Raw genomic sequence first — 13,034 nt, 5'->3', positions numbered from 1 at the left:
TATTTATTTTGTATTTTACAACGCGCGATGCTCGAAAATTAGTAGCTCAGGGAAGTCTACCGGTGGTTACCGCCTCAGGTTAAAAATAGCGACCAATGGCTGTAGAGGGAAAAAAAGGCACATAGTATTCGATATTAAAACAATGTTTCGCTTTTGTGGAGATTTAGGGCGTTTTTTATTATTGAAATAATATGAGGAAAGCAGTGAAATCATTATTGTAGCCAGAAAAGGACGAATAACTGCTGATTTCGTTTGAGTATATTTATAAGCCCCAATTTTCTCACACAGATGTCTACGGCCATACCACGTTGAAAATACCGGTTCTCGTCCGATCACCGCAGTCAAGCAACGTCGGGCGTGGTTAGTACTTAGATGGGTGACCGCTTGGGAACACCACGTGTTGTAGACTTTTTTTCATCTTTTGTCTTTTATTTTTTGCCCCACTGGACACCTATTCTTACCACCTGCACTCTTTCCTAAGTTCACCACATACCTGTGAACACTTTTGTAATATCGAAATATTTTTTGTTTGTTTCTTTTGTGCCTTCACGGTAGGCTACCTCGATCCTACCCACCCATGGAAACAAACCCCTTAAAAACCAACAAAGGAAAGATGACCACTCTGCCCAAATTAAATAAATAAACTAAGTAGGCTACAACCTAATAATTAGAAGTAACTCAGTAAGTTAAATAAGGGGTAGGTATGGAAAACATTCGTGTAGGGGTTACAACCACTCGAGCTAATTCGGAAACGTATGGGTGGCCCTAATAAGGGCCGGATGGGTAGAACAAATGGGTGGTCCTGGGTTGAGTTTAACCGCCGAAGCCGTACAGGGTGCGACCTTGACGTTTCAGAGCATAGACGACATCCATAGCAGTGACGGTCTTCCTCTTGGCGTGCTCAGTGTAGGTGACGGCATCACGGATGACATTTTCAAGGAACACCTTGAGGACACCTCTGGTTTCTTCGTAGATCAGACCAGAGATACGTTTGACACCACCTCTGCGAGCAAGACGACGGATGGCTGGCTTGGTGATACCTTGGATGTTATCACGCAACACCTTCCTGTGACGCTTGGCGCCTCCTTTGCCGAGTCCCTTACCACCTTTGCCTCGGCCAGACATATTGAATTTTTCTTCTTTGTTGATGAAGGAGTGTTCGAAAAACGCCGTCTGCAGAGAAACTCGCTCCTTATATACGGTCCTGGGCTCGAGTTCGTTCAATATGGCGGACACCGCCCAACCAAAAGCGGTCGGCGAATGAGCCAGCCAATGAAAAAGCAGCTTGCCGTGTCGACTGGAATGTTGCTGGCTTGTCGGCTAACGGTGTCGTTTTCAAAGTCATTTTTTCACCTATTCTGCTATGCGACCCTTGGATAAAAAATAAAGAGTTTCATTGCCCACACGTGTAGGCATAGAAAAGATCCACGTTTGTCATGTTAAAATATGATATTAGACGTTATTTTCACCGTTTTGTGCGAATAAAACTGAAATATTTCCCTACACCTAATTATGCGAGTACGAGCGAGCTCATTATGCGAGTACGAGAGAATCTCGAACGCTGATTGGTCGAGTACGAACGAAATAATATTCTCGTACTCCGCTCCGTACTCGCAGTGGTTTGTTTACATCGTGAAACGAATAGGTTAGTTAGGCTTCTAATAATTAAATAATCTATGGCGTGTAGTCGTTAAGAATAATTTCTGCTCTCCGATTAAGATCTAGATATCTAGCTCTAACCCTAAAGGGTTTTTCTTTTTTTTTTTTTATATATATATTTTAAAAAGCAATGGATAGGGTGGTGGGTGGGTGAAAGAAAAATATAAAATTTATTCTCTCCTTTCTTCACATTTGAGATAAATAAAACAATATCAACAGCATGCATACACGAATTCAAATAGCAATGTGATGTGTGAGTTGAATTAAAGAGATAAATGAATAGAACCTATCTCCCGCATCCCCCAGAATAATACTAATAGATGTAGTAGTAGTAGTAGTAGTAGAGTGGCAGACATGGGCAGGGGGTGTAGTGGGTGGGTGGGTGGAAACTCGTGAGGTGGGGGACCTTCACTGCTAATCTGAACGTTGTCAGGTGGTCCTAAAAAGGACCTTGGTTGAGGACAGGGGGTGGTGGTTTGGGCTTAAAAGAAACCTCTTAAGCACGCTCACCACGGATACGTCTGGCTAGCTGGATGTCCTTGGGCATGATGGTGACACGCTTGGCGTGGATGGCGCACAGGTTGGTGTCTTCAAACAGACCGACGAGGTAAGCCTCGCTAGCCTCCTGCAGGGCCATGACAGCGGAGCTCTGGAAGCGAAGGTCAGTCTTGAAGTCCTGGGCGATTTCTCTGACCAGGCGCTGGAATGGCAGCTTGCGAATGAGCAGCTCAGTGCTCTTCTGGTAACGACGGATTTCTCTCAGGGCGACGGTTCCAGGCCTGTAACGATGGGGCTTCTTAACACCGCCGGTGGCTGGTGCTGACTTTCTGGCGGCTTTGGTGGCCAGCTGTTTACGTGGGGCTTTGCCTCCAGTAGATTTTCGGGCGGTTTGTTTGGTACGAGCCATCTTTTTTTTTTTGAATGATCTTAACTGACTGTTAAGGAAATGCGGCAGCTCAGCGCTGCTGGCCCTTTTATAACCGTCCGCCAAACCCTTAGCGCAACGAAGCTCTCCCATTGGACGAGTACGAGTTTAACGACGCTGATTGGCCAGTAGCAGCCACACAACGTTGAGACAGCGTCGACATAGCAGATTATTTTTAGACACGGTATCCAGCCGAGCGATCTATTAATAGCAGACAGGGCCGATAACACAAAATATTCTTCGTTCAAATGAAATCCTTGGTTGTGCCGCTTGTCAATGGAATCCGGTGTGTTTGCTTCTGTCGTCTTCAATGAATTATGAATGTGTGTGTGAGTGATTAGAAAAGAACCCAACATAGACTGCCTGAAACAATTTAGATCTAGACCTAGTCTATAGACCTAGGTAGATATTCTGACCCGATTCGACCGCCCGATCGGCGGTATTTACACAGTGTGTAAATAAATGAGGGGGAAGGATTAATAAAAACATATTTGGTTTTAAAAAGAAGAAGATATAAAATAAAAAGGGTAGACTAGCGGTAGGTTAAAGAATAGAATTTTAAAATAACGACCACCCTTATTTGTTGTAGACAGGGGTTAAACGGAGCACATTTAAAGAAAAATAGATTCTATTTTCATTTGTATCTATGAACGAATACCCCTAAAATATGTCCAGTTACTACTATTAATATGACCGCCCCCTCCCTGTTCTGCTCGTGTAAACCAGTGTAAGTATTATACATCTATAATAATGATCTCATACTGCTAGTGATTGACATGTTGATACGTTATTAATAAAGTTTGAAACAAGTAGGGTAGGGTAGGGTAGGGTAGGAAAACTCGATTTTTGTTCATTGACACACAACGAAAGCTAATTGGGTAAACTTTGGTTGTCCTGAAAAGGACAGTAGTAGGCTAGGTGGACAGTGGGCAGCAGGGTGACACTGTTTAGCTCTTGCCACCGGGTGTCTTCTGTGACTTCTTGGGCAGAAGCACGGCCTGGATGTTGGGGAGGACACCACCCTGGGCGATGGTGACACCCGACAAAAGTTTGTTCAACTCTTCGTCGTTACGGATGGCCAGCTGGAGGTGACGAGGAATGATTCTTGTCTTCTTGTTGTCTCTGGCAGCGTTGCCGGCCAACTCGAGCACTTCAGCGGCCAAATACTCGAGGACGGCGGCTAGGTAGACTGGGGCACCAGCACCGACACGCTCAGCATAGTTTCCTTTCCTCAACAGACGATGAATACGTCCGACTGGGAATTGAAGGCCTGCCCTGGAGGAGCGAGACTTGGACTTTCCCTTGACTTTACCGCCTTTACCACGTCCGGACATTGTGAGTTGGTTAGGAGCGAGAAGAAATACAGCGACTAACAGCGATACGGCTGCAGGCGATGAATGAAGACTTAACGGCGAGATCGGCCCTTTTATACGAAACGGCGAGGAAATCCGTTCGTCACCAAGCGAGCGTTCTGATTGGCTGCGCAGCGGCTTGGCGTTCGTACTCGTACTCGTACTCTCCAAATTTCCTCGCCGTTTCATATAAAAGGGCGGCCGGCGGTCGGTTCGCCTCATTTCTGTTCAAGCCATTGAAAAGAAAACAACATGCCACCTAAAGTTTCTTCCAAGGGAGCCAAGAAGGCCGGTAAGGCTAAAGCCGTACGCACCGGTGACAAGAAAAAGAAGAGGAGGAGAAAGGAAAGCTACAGCATCTACATTTACAAAGTCTTGAAGCAGGTGCACCCTGACACTGGCATTTCCTCCAAGGCCATGTCCATCATGAACTCCTTCGTCAACGACATCTTTGAGCGCATTTCAGCTGAAGCCAGCCGTCTTGCCCACTACAACAAGCGCAGCACCATCACCTCCAGGGAGATCCAGACCGCTGTCCGTCTCCTCCTGCCCGGTGAGCTGGCCAAACACGCCGTCAGTGAAGGCACCAAGGCTGTCACCAAGTACACCACCAGCAAATAAACACAACAGCAAACAACCACCTGGCTTGCTTGTTGTGGCTCTACTACTCGGCCCTTTTCAGGGCCTCCACCCATTCCCAATTAGCTCGGTTTGGTTTACATTGAACGAGTTTTCCCTCCCTCCCTCATCCACCCACCCACTCTGTGTAGCTGCCATGTTACAGTTTTTTTTTTTTGTTTAGTCATTCTTTTCTTTAATAAGTAGAGATAGATATACATACATACATAGGCCTACATAGTAATATGCCTATCCCAACAACTGCACACACTATTCTCTTAACACATTTCATGCTAATTCTATCCTTTAAACTAGACATAAAAAGGCCACATACTTATTACTGGGTGGCTCCTTTTTTTTAAAAACACTATTTCATTCTGCATCTCACACAGGGCATCAGCACACCTCTATGCATATCATTTATTGTGTGTTGTTTGGCATAGATCCAAGGGATGAATGGGATTTAATAGTTTTAATTCAGATTATAAGGCTGGCTGTTGTAATAGGAATTATTAGCCAACACTTTGATTCTTATCACCAGTGCTAACTGCCATTTTCATTACAATACATCCATTCTGGTGGGTTGGTTTTTTTTCTGTCTTCATTATATATGTTGAACATAACTGTGTGAGTGTGGCTTTTGGTGTTTTTATTATTTTTGTTTTTCTTTCATTAAAGCTACCATGTCAGATTGCTAAGGCATGCATCTGCCACCATTTGTTCACTGATATACTTTTTTCCTACTACCATCATATCATATGATTCTTTTGGTTTTGTCTTTTGCTAGGCCTGGCTTGAAAATGAGTTGGTTACACTTCTGCACAACATACATTCTCTTTAACAAGACAAAACAACAATTAAATACTCTGAACTTTTTTTTTTTATTATCATATATATACTTTTTTTTTTTTCAAAATACAGAAAATAAAAAATAACATGAGCTCAAGTACACAGCTTTCAAGAAGTTCATGGTTTTCTTTGCCAGCCTGCACAATGATTTCAGCACAGATTAAATTTAAACAATCAAAAGGAGGTTGATCTCTTACCGGCTGACGAGAAAGTTTGCGCAGAAGCATCATTTCTTAAGCCCCTGGTCAGTTGGAGTTGTAAAATGATGAGGTTTTCTTAACATTTGCCCTGGGGCATACATTTATGGTCCTGGTACTAGTTCTATACTGACAAGGATTCTTTCAAAGCAACTTGAGCCCAAAGGGAAGTATTTATATGCCTGCAACATAGCTGTGATTAATAAAGAATGAATTTCAATGCAAAAAATAATAATTTGAATCCCTGCAAGCTCCTTTCACATAAACCAGAGAGAAAAAAATGTATGCCAGTCTATAACATATACAATATAAATAAATTAGATTGAATATAAAGATTTTTTTTATTCCTCTCATTAGTTCAACCCTTCTCTTTTTATATAAACACCCAAGGCAGACGCTTGAGTAAATTAATATCCTTCCATATATTATAGAAGCATAAATAAATATGTGTAAAAAGTATTTCATATATGTATATATTTTTTTAAATATATATATATATATATATATATATATATTTTTATATATATATTTATTTATAATGTAAAAATATTGAATATATATACATAGACGAATATTGTATATATGTCTATATATACGTATGTATATATATGCATGTTTTGTGTATATATATATATATATATTTACATGTGTGTCTAAATGTATATTCATTGAATATATATTTGAATGTATATTCAAATATATATATTTGAGTGTAGACGAAAGACGCTCAAGTAAAATAATATCCTTCAGAATATTATAATTATAAGTTTTTTTTCTTCTACCCCAGCAAACAGAAGGATATATATATACACACATATATATAATTTATATTTACAAATATATATTATATAAGAATTAATATATATATTCATAATACATATATATATATATATATATATATATATATATATATATATATATATATATAATAAGTATATATATATATATATATATGTATAAATAAATAAGTTATATATATAGATATATTCATATATAATGTATTTATTATGTAAATATATGTATATATCAGTGTGCGTATATAAAGGTATGTATATATGTTCAAATATATTTATTTGTTTGTTCGGATACATATATATCTGTTGTGTGTATTAAATTGCGCTCTTCTGTCAGTTTTTTCATTTGACGACAGTCGGTTAAGGTACTGGCCCCAGCCTAAAGATATTAGTAGAGTCTTCATAATGTGATGCCATGGGCTAGCAAAAAATAAATGAAGAAAAATCACATAGCAGGACAAATTGACATTTTACATGCTTTCAAACTTAAACTGAAATCAGAAAATGATGTGAAATTCATCTTGTGTATATAGAAAAATAAGCATTGTGCCAAAATCCTAATCATTGGTATTAAAAATGACATCAGCTTAATTTAAAAACTGGAAATTGTTTTGCCCTGCCGGATGAGATACCGGTAGCAGACACAGGGTTCCAGGCTGATGAAAGAAAGCGGTATACTTAAAGACAAAAGAATACCCTGTGTTAAAGCGGAACCAGCTAAGATTAAAGCTTAAAGTAAAGGCCTGCCCTGTCGCAGAATGTTAAAGTGGCCGGTGAAAGATCCCCGCGCCAGGCTAAAAGCAAGCTGTACACTTATTACTTAACGAGGGCTTCTTCAGGTCTTGTCTGTAGGACAATTCAGTCACAATAACAGGCAGACCAGGCCAGCCCTGGATATAAGCTAATTCATTTTATGCGCTGCTTCGACAGTCAATGAATATGGAGCTGCGGTCAGACTTTCAAACAAACCGCCTGAGTATTTAAAATGGGAAACAATATTTATTAATATTATCACCAACTAGATCTAGATTATATAGGCTACAAGGAAACCCAGAACCAGACTGGAAAGAAGTAAATTTACTCCCACTAATGATGACTTATCACTAATACTAATAATTAAAAAAAATGTTTAAAAAAATTAATTGCTCAAACCTAATAATCATTACAATCAAGCATCAAGTCTGATAGCCAACATTGGACCTAAAATCTAGATCTATTAGTTTTTACTGAACTAAATCTTATGTTATTTACTAATAATTACTAATGCATTTAATTATTAATACCTAGGCTACTCATTCCTACAGAATCTAGAAATTCTAGATCTAGACTCTAGAGAAATACTGGCGTCCCAGGCCAACCTAACCTTTTAAGCAACATCCTTAATTAGCATTTAATTAACCATGGATCGCCTGCCTTTTTTTTTTCACCGTGAAATTATTATTGTAATTTTTGAAACAGTATTTTGAATAGATCTACCCTCCTGTTTATATTATTTTAGTTAAGCTAGAGCGTTAGATCTAGAATTCTAGATCGTCGCCTAGTTGCGTGTTTTAAAATGAAGCCAGAATATTAATAGACTGAAAATAAATGTGCCAGTTGTCGTGGGAAAAGGTTAAAAGAATAATTAATAAATGAAAAGCATTGAACTATTTCTCAAACATTAAATTAGTAGACTTGTAGGCGGCTAGATCTAGATCTATGTGATGAGTTGGATTAAAATTGAATGAATTCGTGCAGAATGTTTCGGAAGGAGTGAGTGAGCGGGAGACCCAAAAAAGTTAAAGTATCGCCTTTCCGATAGATCATTTCACATGAAAGCGATAGTTAAAGGACAGGTCGGATGCAGGGGGCACCTGGTTTTCTGATTTTAGTCAAGGAAAATGGGGAAAATGTATTTATTTTGTATTTTACAACGCGCGATGCTCGAAAATTAGTAGCTCAGGGAAGTCTACCGGTGGTTACCGCCTCAGGTTAAAAATAGCGACCAATGGCTGTAGAGGGAAAAAAAGGCACATAGTATTCGATATTAAAACAATGTTTCGCTTTTGTGGAGATTTAGGGCGTTTTTTATTATTGAAATAATATGAGGAAAGCAGTGAAATCATTATTGTAGCCAGAAAAGGACGAATAACTGCTGATTTCGTTTGAGTATATTTATAAGCCCCAATTTTCTCACACAGATGTCTACGGCCATACCACGTTGAAAATACCGGTTCTCGTCCGATCACCGCAGTCAAGCAACGTCGGGCGTGGTTAGTACTTAGATGGGTGACCGCTTGGGAACACCACGTGTTGTAGACTTTTTTTCATCTTTTGTCTTTTATTTTTTGCCCCACTGGACACCTATTCTTACCACCTGCACTCTTTCCTAAGTTCACCACATACCTGTGAACACTTTTGTAATATCGAAATATTTTTTGTTTGTTTCTTTTGTGCCTTCACGGTAGGCTACCTCGATCCTACCCACCCCATGGAAACAAACCCCTTAAAAACCAACAAAGGAAAGATGACCACTCTGCCCAAATTAAATAAATAAACTAAGTAGGCTACAACCTAATAATTAGAAGTAACTCAGTAAGTTAAATAAGGGGTAGGTATGGAAAACATTCGTGTAGGGGTTACAACCACTCGAGCTAATTCGGAAACGTATGGGTGGCCCTAATAAGGGGCCGGATGGGTAGAACAAATGGGTGGTCCTGGGTTGAGTTTAACCGCCGAAGCCGTACAGGGTGCGACCCTTGACGTTTCAGAGCATAGACGACATCCATAGCAGTGACGGTCTTCCTCTTGGCGTGCTCAGTGTAGGTGACGGCATCACGGATGACATTTTCAAGGAACACCTTGAGGACACCTCTGGTTTCTTCGTAGATCAGACCAGAGATACGTTTGACACCACCTCTGCGAGCAAGACGACGGATGGCTGGCTTGGTGATACCTTGGATGTTATCACGCAACACCTTCCTGTGACGCTTGGCGCCTCCTTTGCCGAGTCCCTTACCACCTTTGCCTCGGCCAGACATATTGAATTTTTCTTCTTTGTTGATGAAGGAGTGTTCGAAAAACGCCGTCTGCAGAGAAACTCGCTCCTTATATACGGTCCTGGGCTCGAGTTCGTTCAATATGGCGGACACCGCCCAACCAAAAGCGGTCGGGCGAATGAGCCAGCCAATGAAAAAGCAGCTTGCCGTGTCGACTGGAATGTTGCTGCTTGTCGGCTAACGGTGTCGTTTTCAAAGTCATTTTTTTCACCTATTCTGCTATGCGACCCTTGGATAAAAAATAAAGAGTTTCATTGCCCACACGTGTAGGCATAGAAAAGATCCACGTTTGTCATGTTAAAAATATGATATTAGACGTTATTTTCACACCGTTTTGTGCGAATAAAACTGAAATATTTCCCTACACCTAATTATGCGAGTACGAGCGAGCTCATTATGCGAGTACGAGAGAATCTCGAACGCTGATTGGTCGAGTACGAACGAAATAATATTCTCGTACTCCGCTCCGTACTCGCAGTGGTTTGTTTACATCGTGAAACGAATAGGTTAGTTAGGCTTCTAATAATTAAATAATCTATGGCGTGTAGTCGTTAAGATAATTTCTGCTCTCCGATTAAGATCTAGATATCTAGCTCTAACCCTAAAGGGTTTTTCTTTTTTTTTTTTTATATATATATTTTAAAAAGCAATGGATAGGGTGGTGGGTGGGTGAAAGAAAAATATAAAATTTATTCTCTCCTTTCTTCACATTTGAGATAAATAAAACAATATCAACAGCATGCATACACGAATTCAAATAGCAATGTGATGTGTGAGTTGAATTAAAGAGATAAATGAATAGAACCTATTTCCCGCATCCCCCAGAATAATACTAATAGATGTAGTAGTAGTAGTAGTAGTAGAGTGGCAGACATGGGCAGGGGGGTGTAGTGGGTGGGTGGGTGGAAACTCGTGAGGTGGGGGGACCTTCACTGCTAATCTGAACGTTGTCAGGTGGTCCTAAAAAGGACCTTGGTTGAGGGACAGGGGGGTGGTGGTTTGGGCTTAAAAGAAACCTCTTAAGCACGCTCACCACGGATACGTCTGGCTAGCTGGATGTCCTTGGGCATGATGGTGACACGCTTGGCGTGGATGGCGCACAGGTTGGTGTCTTCAAACAGACCGACGAGGTAAGCCTCGCTAGCCTCCTGCAGGGCCATGACAGCGGAGCTCTGGAAGCGAAGGTCAGTCTTGAAGTCCTGGGCGATTTCTCTGACCAGGCGCTGGAATGGCAGCTTGCGAATGAGCAGCTCAGTGCTCTTCTGGTAACGACGGATTTCTCTCAGGGCGACGGTTCCAGGCCTGTAACGATGGGGCTTCTTAACACCGCCGGTGGGCTGGTGCTGACTTTCTGGCGGCTTTGGTGGCCAGCTGTTTACGTGGGGGCTTTGCCTCCAGTAGATTTTCGGGCGGTTTGTTTGGTACGAGCCATCTTTTTTTTTTTGAATGATCTTAACTGACTGTTAAGGAAATGCGGCAGCTCAGCGCTGCTGGCCCTTTTATAACCGTCCGCCAAACCCTTAGCGCAACGAAGCTCTCCCATTGGACGAGTACGAGTTTAACGACGCTGATTGGCCAGTAGCAGCCACACAACGTTGAGACAGCGTCGACATAGCAGATTATTTTTAGACACGGTATCCAGCCGAGCGATCTATTAATAGCAGACAGGGCCGATAACACAAAATATTCTTCGTTCAAATGAAATCCTTGGTTGTGCCGCTTGTCAATGGAATCCGGTGTGTTTGCTTCTGTCGTCTTCAATGAATTATGAATGTGTGTGTGAGTGATTAGAAAAGAACCCAACATAGACTGCCTGAAACAATTTAGATCTAGACCTAGTCTATAGACCTAGGTAGATATTCTGACCCGATTCGACCGCCCGATCGGCGGTATTTACACAGTGTGTAAATAAATGAGGGGGAAGGATTAATAAAAACATATTTGGTTTTAAAAAGAAGAAGATATAAAATAAAAAGGGTAGACTAGCGGTAGGTTAAAGAATAGAATTTTAAAATAACGACCACCCTTATTTGTTGTAGACAGGGGTTAAACGGAGCACATTTAAAGAAAAATAGATTCTATTTTCATTTGTATCTATGAACGAATACCCCTAAAATATGTCCAGTTACTACTATTAATATGACCGCCCCCTCCCTGTTCTGCTCGTGTAAACCAGTGTAAGTATTATACATCTATAATAATGATCTCATACTGCTAGTGATTGACATGTTGATACGTTATTAATAAAGTTTGAAACAAGTAGGGTAGGGTAGGGTAGGAAAACTCGATTTTTGTTCATTGACACACAACGAAAGCTAATTGGGTAAACTTTGGTTGTCCTGAAAAGGACAGTAGTAGGCTAGGTGGACAGTGGGCAGCAGGGTGACACTGTTTAGCTCTTGCCACCGGGTGTCTTCTGTGACTTCTTGGGCAGAAGCACGGCCTGGATGTTGGGGAGGACACCACCCTGGGCGATGGTGACACCCGACAAAAGTTTGTTCAACTCTTCGTCGTTACGGATGGGCCAGCTGGAGGTGACGAGGAATGATTCTTGTCTTCTTGTTGTCTCTGGCAGCGTTGCCGGCCAACTCGAGCACTTCAGCGGCCAAATACTCGAGGACGGCGGCTAGGTAGACTGGGGCACCAGCACCGACACGCTCAGCATAGTTTCCTTTCCTCAACAGACGATGAATACGTCCGACTGGGAATTGAAGGCCTGCCCTGGAGGAGCGAGACTTGGACTTTCCCTTGACTTTACCGCCTTTACCACGTCCGGACATTGTGAGTTGGTTAGGAGCGAGAAGAAATACAGCGACTAACAGCGATACGGCTGCAGGCGATGAATGAAGACTTAACGGCGAGATCGGCCCTTTTATACGAAACGGCGAGGAAATCCGTTCGTCCACCAAGCGAGCGTTCTGATTGGCTGCGCAGCGGCTTGGCGTTCGTACTCGTACTCGTACTCTCCAAATTTCCTCGCCGTTTCATAATAAAAGGGGCGGCCGGGCGGTCGGTTCGCCTCATTTCTGTTCAAGCCATTGAAAAGAAAACAACATGCCACCTAAAGTTTCTTCCAAGGGAGCCAAGAAGGCCGGTAAGGCTAAAGCCGTACGCACCGGTGACAAGAAAAAGAAGAGGAGGAGAAAGGAAAGCTACAGCATCTACATTTACAAAGTCTTGAAGCAGGTGCACCCTGACACTGGCATTTCCTCCAAGGCCATGGTCCATCATGAACTCCTTCGTCAACGACATCTTTGAGCGCATTTCAGCTGAAGCCAGCCGTCTTGCCCACTACAACAAGCGCAGCACCATCACCTCCAGGGAGATCCAGACCGCTGTCCGTCTCCTCCTGCCCGGTGAGCTGGCCAAACACGCCGTCAGTGAAGGCACCAAGGCTGTCACCAAGTACACCACCAGCAAATAAACACAACAGCAAACAACCACCTGGCTTGCTTGTTGTGGCTCTACTACTCGGCCCTTTTCAGGGCCTCCACCCATTCCCAATTAGCTCGGTTTGGTTTACATTGAACGAGTTTTCCCTCCCTCCCTCATCCACCCACCCACTCTGTGTAGCTGCCATGTTACAGTTTTTTTTTTTTGTT

The 13,034-nt window shown here is 42.0% G+C and overlaps 2 non-coding genes across 2 annotated transcripts; both read left to right on the top strand.

Moving 5' to 3' along the window:
• Positions 1 to 290: 290 nt before the first annotated feature.
• LOC131934269 (5S ribosomal RNA) lies at positions 291 to 409 on the top strand. The gene has a single exon (XR_009385607.1). It is a non-coding gene; the product is annotated as a 5S ribosomal RNA (ribosomal RNA).
• An 8,167-nt stretch (positions 410 to 8,576) lies between these two features.
• Positions 8,577 to 8,695, top strand: LOC131934268 (5S ribosomal RNA). Its single transcript, XR_009385606.1, has one exon. It is a non-coding gene; the product is annotated as a 5S ribosomal RNA (ribosomal RNA).
• The last annotated feature ends 4,339 nt before the right edge of the window (positions 8,696 to 13,034 follow it).

Source organism: Physella acuta, unplaced genomic scaffold (genome assembly GCF_028476545.2).
Source record: "Physella acuta isolate Inbredline_101_S28 unplaced genomic scaffold, ASM2847654v3 ptg002777l, whole genome shotgun sequence".
Classification (NCBI taxonomy): domain Eukaryota; kingdom Metazoa; phylum Mollusca; class Gastropoda; family Physidae; genus Physella; species Physella acuta.
This window is presented reverse-complemented; position numbering and strand designations above follow the sequence as displayed.